This window comes from Lampetra planeri, chromosome 27 (genome assembly GCF_965212315.1).
Source record: "Lampetra planeri chromosome 27, kcLamPlan1.2.h2, whole genome shotgun sequence".
NCBI classification, from domain to species: domain Eukaryota; kingdom Metazoa; phylum Chordata; class Hyperoartia; order Petromyzontiformes; family Petromyzontidae; genus Lampetra; species Lampetra planeri.
Window position 1 is genome coordinate 250,138 of NC_136133.1, and position 9,876 is coordinate 260,013.

Genomic DNA, 9,876 nt, shown 5'->3' on the forward strand with positions numbered 1-9,876 from the left:
ACCTTGTCAAGTTTGGAAGAGGTCATGATCCATTATCTAACAAGTTAAAGAGTAACCTATGACTTTTTAACTAATTATAACCTTGCTTGAATACTTTTTTGGAACCAAATTTATTTCAAGGTGACTAGGGTCTGTGTATATTCTCTGGCATCAAATTTATATGGAGAAGGCACAGAGGCTCACAAGACCAGTTAACAATAACAAATCACGTTGGAAACAAGTATGTTTACATTTACCCAGATAAAATATCAGAATTAAAGAAGGTCCGGGCCCTATACACTTTAAAGTTTGCCTAATTACACACATATCTTGGGACAGCTCACTAACTTGACCAACTCGGATATCGCATTCCAAGCCAAGATGGCATCCAGCTGCCTTTCAGGCAAGCACCAGACCAGACACGTCTTGTCTCCGCCTGTGTGACTCCAGCTGAAGGAAAACACTCCCTTTCACCCCAAAATGTAACACTAACCACAACCGGTAGAGTTGGTCTATGGACGTCTTTAACAAATAAATAAAATTCGGCACCGGCACCTCCAAAAGGTGGGAGCGGGGGAGATGAACTCAGCCGCTGTGATACAATAAACAGTGGACTGCATCAGAATCACCAATCATGCAAATATTAGCCTATCAAAAAAGGGGGCATTTCACATGACACTATATTACCCAATGGGATTATTCAATCGACACGGCAATTCACCCGCGAATGATGAACCCGATAGTTATTAACCCGTTGTCAATACTGTACATATACAGTACCATTGTTGGTGTGAGTGGGGGATGTGTATGTAGATCAGTTAGTGCGAGGGGCTGGTGACCCCTCCACCTGGCACTTTTTTCTACCAAGCACCACGGTGGAAACACCAAATAAGAGAGACCTAGGTGCTAGAGACCAGGTGCTAGAGACCAGGGGGACAGGTGTTCATGACGCCTTCTGGCCAAACTCCATCTGGCAGAGCCAGGAACAAGAAAACACTGAGGTTGGAATGTTTGGACTCTCTTTGTGGAAGAGAGGCTGCCAACTCCGATACTGCCTAGACCTTTGTGAAATAGAGGAGATCCGGTGAACCGATTCTGGCTCTAGTCATCATGAAGGGTGGACAGTTCTCCACTCAGGGCAGGAAACTGTCAAACAGCAGGGAGTGACACTTCCTTTGAATAAAAGAATGAACGGGGTGTGGGAGCGTGGCTGTGAGGTGTCGAAAACTGTAAGTCCCAGGCTACTGTGGGCTCGCCTTCCCATCAACAAGAGGCGCTGAATGGTGGTGGTGATTGCTTATGCCCACATCGAAGATGAACATCAGTGGATGGATACAGACAAGCCCGATAAGTCAAACCCCTTCTATAACCTCCTGTCCCAGGTGCTCGCTAAAGTGGCCCCTCGGGATAAAGTCATCCTGTTAGATGACTTTAATGCCCGAGTGGGTCATGACGCAGACACCTGGGTTGGAGTAATCGGAAGACATGGACCAGATCAACTCAATAATAACGGAAGGAGGCTGCTAAACTTCTGTGTAGCCTATGGGCTTGTAATTATGAACACGCTGTTCCGGCATCGGCGCATTCACAAAACATCATGGATGTACACTGGGTCCAAGCAAGAATATCTGCTGGACAATATCATTACGGACCAGCGGATGCGGGCCCATGTCCTTGACACCAGGACCTACCCGTGGAGCTGATCTGCTCACTGACCATCGGTTTTGTCATCTGTAAGATGCGCTTGGCCATTCTTCCACTCCAATGGTGGGTGTCCATCTAGGACCCCATTCAAACCCACAGTGGCCTGGTTTCAGCTAGCTGAAGATAGTTGCAAGCAAGAATTTCAACATTGCTTGCAGCTGGTGTTAGCATTGTGCCCCCCCTCCTTCTGATGCTAAAGGGAAATGGGTGAAGTTCAGGACTGTGGCTCATGCAGCTGCAATGGCTGCATTGGGTGTGCGGTACAGACCTCCGCACAGACCCCGGCTGAAGAAGGAAGTGTTCCGGTTGGTTGAGAGGAAATGACAGGCCCACTCCCATCGTCTACAAAATCCAACATCTGAGAATGAGGAGGCTTACCGCAGCCTACGGTCGGAGATTCGGAGAGCCGTGCGGTGCTGCAAGGATTAGTGGTGGGGGTGGTTTGCTGACGATTACTAATCACGATTTAATTCCATCCAAAAAGCAACTTGCAGTACCTCACCTATCACCATCTTTAAAGGAAAGAATGATAATTCGATCTCCGACCCCCAGGAACAGGTCTGCAGTTTTTCAGAGCATTTTTGTGTGGTCTTGGGGGAGGGCAATTCCCTCAGCTCAGACAACATCAAAGGGCAAGGTGGGAACGACCCTGCTAGGGCTGCAGTGCCTCAAATAATGGCAGAAGTAACCACTCCTTCTGAATGGTTGGCTGAGGTGCCATCTGTGGAGGAAGTGCGATGGGCGATCCGAAGTCTGAGACCAGGAAAAGCGCCAGACAGAGATGATCTTCCAAGCAAAATGCTGAGGGAGGGTGGCATCTGTGTGCAGACTGCCCTACATGACATCATCACAACTATCTGGACCACAGGACAGGTTTCACGCAGATTTAAACAGCTATAGGGGAATCTGTCTTCTCAGTGTGCCGGGAAAAGTCCTGGCAAGGATTATTCAACATGGCCTGGCCAGGGATGCTGAGGCTTGCGGAGCCCCAATGTGATTTCAGACCGGGGCGGTCCTGCACAGATGCCATATTCTCTGTCCGTCTGCTACAGCAGAGTTGTAGGGAATTCAAACAAGACCTACATCTCTGGTTTATTAAACTGGTCAAGGCCTATGATACCATTAACAAGTCATGGCCGTAGGCAGTTATTCGTGCTTTCAGAGTCCCTGACTCTCTGCTCACAATAATTAAGGGCCTTCATGATGGTGGGCAAACGAAGGTAAAGCTATGTGGCCAGGAGTCGGAGTCATTCCCTGTTCACCTAGGGGTGCGATAGGGATATCCTCTGGCTCCCACATTGGGACCATCTAGGGCCGGGGTCAACGGACCTGATTTGATAGCGGCCCAGACCATTGTGAAAGGGGATGGGGACCCCTTCATCGCGGTCCTCAATGTGGGGTTGCGAACGGCTGTGGTTCCTCAAGGGACCGTGCTTGCACACGCAACGCCGGTACCCTGTGAGGAACCGGTCATTGGACAGGTGAGCACCGCTTCTCCGTCGCAACCACATTCGGACCGTGATGAGGGGTGGCTGGATGCGCTTTGTGCGGGATCATCGGACCTGTCCGACTCACAGCGTGAGAAGCTACGAACCCTCCTGCGCGAGTTTTCCGACGTTTTTAGTCGATACAAATATAATATTGGTTGTACTAAACTGCTGCGACACCATATTGACACGGGTGACAGCGCGCCAATCCGCCAAAATCCTTTTCGGTTGAGTCCCGCCAAAAAGGATCATGTCAAATCGCCCGTAGACGACATGCTAGCTGCGGATATTATATCCCCTTCTACCAGCCCTTGGGGTGCACCGATCGTGTTAGTAAAAAAACACGACGGCTCATTGCGGTTTTGTGTCGATTTTCGTTGGCTGAACAAGATTTCCGTAGCCGACGCATACCCGCTCCCTCGGATGGATGAATCGCTTGATGCTCTGGCGGGGGCGCGGTTCTTCTCCATGTTAGATTTACTGTCAGGGTTCTGGCAGCTTCCTCTGGATGATGAATCTAAACCTAAAACAGCTTTCTGTAAGCTGCACGGCCTATTCCAATTTAACCGCTTGCCAATGGGGCTCCACTCAGCGCCGGCGACTTTTCAGCGATTAATGGAATTGGTCCTGGCTGGGTTGCAATGGGATTCTTGTTTGATTTACTTAGACGATGTCATCGTCTTTAGTAAAACATTCGACGAACACCTCCAGAGGTTGCGGGCTGTTTTCCTCAAAATGCGGGCTGCTAATTTGAAATTCAAGCCCCAGAAATGTCATTTGCTCCGCGAATCGGTGCGGTATTTGGGCCACATTGTTGGATGGTCAGGTATTGCCACAGATCCCGCCAAAACGCAATGTGTCAGCTCCTGGCCGACTCCCACCTCGGTGGGGGATGTCAGGAGTTTAATTGGAATCGCGTCATATTACCAACGGTTTGTCGCTGATTTCGCGATGATTGCTAAACCCTTACATGCCTTGACATCAAAGGGGGTCAAGTTTCACTGGGGACAGGAGGAGGAGGCTGCTTTTCGCTCCCTCCAGGACGCCCTAGTGGGGGCTCCGCCATTGAGTTATCCAGACTTTTCGAAACCCTCGATACATACGCAAGCAACACGGGCATTGGGGGCGTGCTCTTGCAGGTTGTTGGGGGCGTAGAGCATGTGGTAGCATACGTCAGTCGGGTTTTGTCTCCGGCGGAACAGAGCTACTGTGTTACCCGTCGGGAACTATTGGCAATCGTTTACTTCATTCAGCAATATCGCCCATATCTGTACGGTCGCCATTTCACCGTCCGCACAGATCATGCGGCGCTGCAGTACGCCTTGCGGGTTCAACAGCCATCGGGACAATTGTCTCGATGGTTGGAGATTCTCCAAGATTTAGATTTTGAGACTACATATCGTAAGGGCGTTCGCCACACAAACGCAGATGCTCTGTCGCGTTTGCTGCCCACCTCCGAGTGCGCTTGCCTCCTGGGTTTGGGGTGTTGCAGACCTCCGAATGTGATCTCTGATTCGGTCCTTGCGGCTGCCGCTGATACGCCTTCAATTGCGGGTCCTATTGAGCAAGAAGGGAGGGATTCTTTGCTGGGATTGTCTGTTGCGGAGTGGGGGCGCCTCCAAATGGAGGACACCTCCCTCCTCGCGTTACGCCATCGCATCGGGGGAGCTGGTCGGGGGGTGGAAAATGTCGACTCGTGGGGGTTATTCCAGGGTCTTTTGATGCATTGGGATGGGAGATCCCGCCGCCACCGGCTGGTGGTGCCTTCCACATTGAGGGGTAGAGTGGTGTGGGCTACTCACGAGCAACTCCTGCACCTGGGGACTCACAAAACCCTTGCCATGCTCCAGCTGGATTTTTCTTGGCCGGGCATGGCAAGGGACGTGGATGATCTTGTAGGGTCTTGTACTCAGTGCGCGCAACGGAAGCCACCAGCAAGGGGGTCCAATCCACCATTGCAGTCTATCAAGGTTTCCCGGGTTAACAAACTCGTCGCGCTTGATATTCTGGGCCCATTCCCCGCTACACCTAGGGGAAATAAATACCTATTGACCGGGGTGGAATATTTTACGCGATGGCCTATGGCCTGGCCCCTCGCCAACCAGTCGGCAGCAGCCATTGCGGAGGCCTTTGTCCAGGGCTACGTCCTCGACAAAGGTGCTCCGGAGCGGCTGCTGACTGACCAGGGTAAAAATTTCTTGGGTAAACTTCTCCACGAAGTGTGCGAGCTCCTGGGTACAAAAAAAATTCGTACCTCCCCATATCATCCGCAAACTGACGGGATGGTGGAGCGTCTGCATCGGACTATCACGTCCATGCTGTCCCAACAGGTGTCTGAATCCCAGACCGATTGGGACCTTCATATTCCGGGGGTTTTGGCGGCCTACAGAATGGCTCCTCATGCGGCGACCGGATTTTCGCCCTTCTTCCTAATGTACGGTCGCGAGGCTAACCCACCTGTCGCGACTCAGCTGCAGATCTCCACGCCACATGCTAAATCCAAATTGACCGACGATATCAAATTCAACATCGCTAAATTGACAGAGGCGCGGGAGGCGGCCATCCAAAATTCAAACCTCCGCCAGAGGGTGAATGAAAGGCTCAGGCTGGGTCGGGCACATGTGCTCCAGCGGAAACCGGGTGACAAGGTGTGGTTACACTGTCCCCAAGTACCACTGGCGGCCTCGTATAATCTGGTGCGGCCGTGGCGGGGGCCCGTGGAAGTGGTGCAGGTCTTGCGGCCGCAATGTGTACGTGTCTGATGGGGGAAGCGTCGGTGGTTCGTGCACCCCTCCAGGTTGAAACCGTTCGTTGCGCCCCATGTTCCTACCACACACACACGGCCAAACATGTGAGGGGTCCACCGACTCCCGGAGTCCGACTTCGCTGCTTTCGCCTGACTTGCCACCGACTGTTCCACCTCCAGGTGCACCAGGATTGACGTGCTCATGACCGCCAACCCCTCCCGGGGGGGTCGGGAGTCGCTCGTCGGCAAAGCCAGACACTCTCGCACCCGGACTATTGACACCCACCGCTGGGCCAACCGGGGCTGCCCCTTGTGACGGTCCCGCTGCAAGAACGCGCGCCAATACGTGCAGACTTTTGTGAAATCGGCCGCTTGTGCGGCCCTTGCGGGGGTCGCGGTGGTAGGGGGGAGATCCTGGAAATTGTATATATGATGTTTTTTTACGGGATGGGGTATTTATTCGGGGGGGGTGCGTCGGGTTATTTTTCTCTCTCTCGGTAGTTGTCGTTACTGTTGTCGTTCTTGTTGTTGTTGTTGTTGTTGCTGTTGTTGTTAGTTACGCAAGGCACACATGGGTTTGGGGGGATGCATCTTTATTTGCAGCCGGGACGGCTGCGGGCTGTACAGGAGGGCGGGGGTTGATGTAGAGGTGTTACGGGAGGGCAAACAAACACACCGGGTGTGGTTATGCCCGCACGCGAAAGGATGCTTACATCCATGTCCGCACCATTTAGCCTGGGGGGCTAATACGGCGCTGGGATCCCCCACGGCATTGTGGACCTGGAAATATTGAGCGGTGTCTCGGCCTCGCTGTGCGCTGCATTGCACCACTATCCGAGTAGATAACCTCGCATTCAATAAACCTTCGGAGCCAGGGTGAACATCCGACTCCAAACGTATTTAATGAATTGAACGAGGTAAAACTGATGGAAAAACACAGTACAAATACAGCATCTGTTAATACTTGGAAATATCAATACAATTGTAATGCCTGAAAGTACGCGCCACATGCGAGAGTGGATATATGCGCGCGTGGAGTACAGTGGAAGCAAACGAGGTCGAGGGGTTGTTGGTGCTAGGCGTATGCCAGAGACGAGTAGGGGGCAACTAAGGACACAGAGTGCTGATTGGCTGGGAGTTGTTGTTGTCCAAAGGAGGTGATGCGCTGTCTGAGGACAGTAGCAGGTGGTAAGGTGTGTATTTAAGGACGCAGGCGCCGATTGGCTGAGGAGTTGTTGTTGTCGCTAAGTGGCGCCGCATTGTCTGGGGAAACATGGCAGGTGCCAGCGGGGGCTGGGGGCGAGTGGCGTCGCGGGGGGATGCCTCAGATTAATTGGAGATTAATTGGCTCGGGGATAAAGAGAGGGGGTTTTGGAGCAGATGGGAGTTCACTCCTGGGAGGAGACAGAGGATGTTGGAGTCGAAGCAGTGGAGCCAGTAGCAGTGGAGAAGTGTAGGATAGCAGTGAAGTGTAGGGTAGCAGTGGAGATGCCAGCAGAAGCGGCTGGAGTGAGACGACAAAGCCAGTAGAAAGCGGCTGGAGTGTAGGAAGAGAAGCTGATAGAGATACGGCTGAGTGTGACGTCGTAGCCGATAAAGAGCAGCTGAACTGTGACAGGGAGAGTGGACGAGAGACACGGAGAGACGTAGAGCGAGTGAGGCCGGCGGAACGCGGCGAGCGAGCAGAGAGCGCAGGAGAAATGTTGATCGGTGTCAGCTGGAGGAATGTTGATAGGTGTTAGCTGGAGGTAGGCCTCGGCAAGGTAAGGTAAAAGTTAAAAGGTAAAAACAACGAGCCTATTTTTACCCTACCTTTTACCTTACCACAATACAATCACTGTTACCTACCTTTTACCCTTTAGCAGATAAGGTAAAAGGTAAAAAGCAACGAGCCTACCTTTTACCCTTACCCCACATAAATTACCCAATTACAGGGTAATTACTAGGGAACTACACATGAACAAGGTTTATAACGGTAAATGCTAGGTAGAGCGCTTTATTCAAATAGAATACTCTCAATGATTCCAATTTTACACGCTTGTTGTTGTCATTGTTGTTGTTGTTGTCATTGTTGTTGTTGTCGTCGTCGTCGAATCCTCAAATCTTGTAACTAAATTTGTACCCATTTCCTAATGTGGTATCGACTGCAAACTTGGTATAATTATGTCATACTGATTACAACACTATATTCTATCATAAAATCATTTTGTATATGTTATGTTTCGGCTTGGGTCTAATTGTCCACGCTCAACTGACGTTGGCTGTAAATCACCACGGTCCCTTACGTTGTGGCAAGCTTCGGGGCCACTTTCTGGAGTCGTGGAGTTCTGTCATTACTCGTACATTTAATAAAAGCGTGTTTTTAATAAAGTTTGTTTTAATATTACTTATTAAATGTAGGCCACGGACTGCGCCACTGAGCTTTTAGCGGTAAACAAGGTACCGTATTTACCGGGTAATACTTCGCGCTATCTTTACCCTACCGGGTAATTCTTCCGAGCTACCTTTACCCTACCCTTTACCTTACCCCTTGGCATGTCGACATATTTACCCTTTACCTTTACTCTTTTACCCGGTAAAAAGGGTAAATTACCTTACCTTGCCGAGGCCTAGCTGGAGGAATGTTGATCGGTATACGCGAAATGAAAGGAGAGAGAAAAGCAAGAAGCTGTCTTGTGTTGTATCTATGCCCTGTTTTCCGTTATTAATATTAAGAATAATTAAGACATTTTTTTTATTATATCTATATATATATATTTTTTTTAAATGAAATAATGAAAACAACCCACTACAAGCACACCAGAAATCTGTGAGACGGCCATTAAACTGCACAAACAGATGGCCTATGAATGCTTGGAGGGTTAGGAAAGGTCGCGAGGAGGGGTCGCGGGGGTGTCTGCTTCTTCTCGCTCTGTTTGTGTTTTTTGTTGCACGCTCGCAAGGAATGCGTAGAGGGGAGTCACGTTTTGAGTTAGGCACGGGCGCACACAGCGAACAGGCAGTCTGGGTCGAGTCGTGCTCGGTCTCGCAACTCGGCTTGCGACGCAGCGTTGCGACAGGGCTCGCAAGAGAGCGGGGGCAGATCGTGCCTCGAGAAGTGATGGAACGAGGAGGGGTCGTTCGAGTCGCAGAAGTCTGAGTTCAACCTGGGTCGGGGCTGGGTTTCAGCCGTGCTCCAGCTGGCGGAGCGTCGTGAGGAAACGAAACACCGATGCCGATAGCAGGTGTCGCTTCTCGCAGAACGAAGTTAAGTGCGAGTGAAGCTGGCAGCTGCACGAACAAGGGAAGCACGAAGCAGAGAGAGTGACGAGTGACGACAAGCAATCAACCTGTAAAAGGGCGGAGATCACCAAGCGTCGACCAAGCGAGCAAAGCAGAGAGTGCGAAGCAATGGAGAAAGCCTGGTCAAACGGCTGTGAGGAAGAGGACAGCGCCATCGAATGCGCCGTGTGTCTAATACACACCCAGATCAACCAGCATCAACCAAAATCGACTCGTCATCCCGCAGTGGAGAAAGAGAGTCAAAGTCTTCCGAACGAGCGCCACCGAGCGCCACCGAGCGCCACCGAGCGCCACCGAGCGCCACCGAGTGCCACCGAGCGCCACCGAGCGCCACGGAGCGCCACCGAGCGACACCGAGCGACACCGAGCGACACCGAGCGACACCCAGCGCCACCGAGCGACACGAGCGACCGAGCATCTTCAAGGACTGCATCGTGCCAACTCGTCATCTAGCAGTAGAGGGAGAGAGAGCGCAAGAGCAGCACGACTCGGACGTCACCGGGCGTCACCCAGCGTCGTGCCAACTCGTCATCTAGCAGTAGAGGGAGAGAGAGCGCAAGAGCAGCACGACTCGGACGTCACCGGGCGTCACCGAGCGTCGTGCCAAATCGTCGTCCAGCAGTGGAGAGAAAGAGAGAGCGCACAAGCCGAGCGACACGCCGAGCGAGGGAGCAGCAG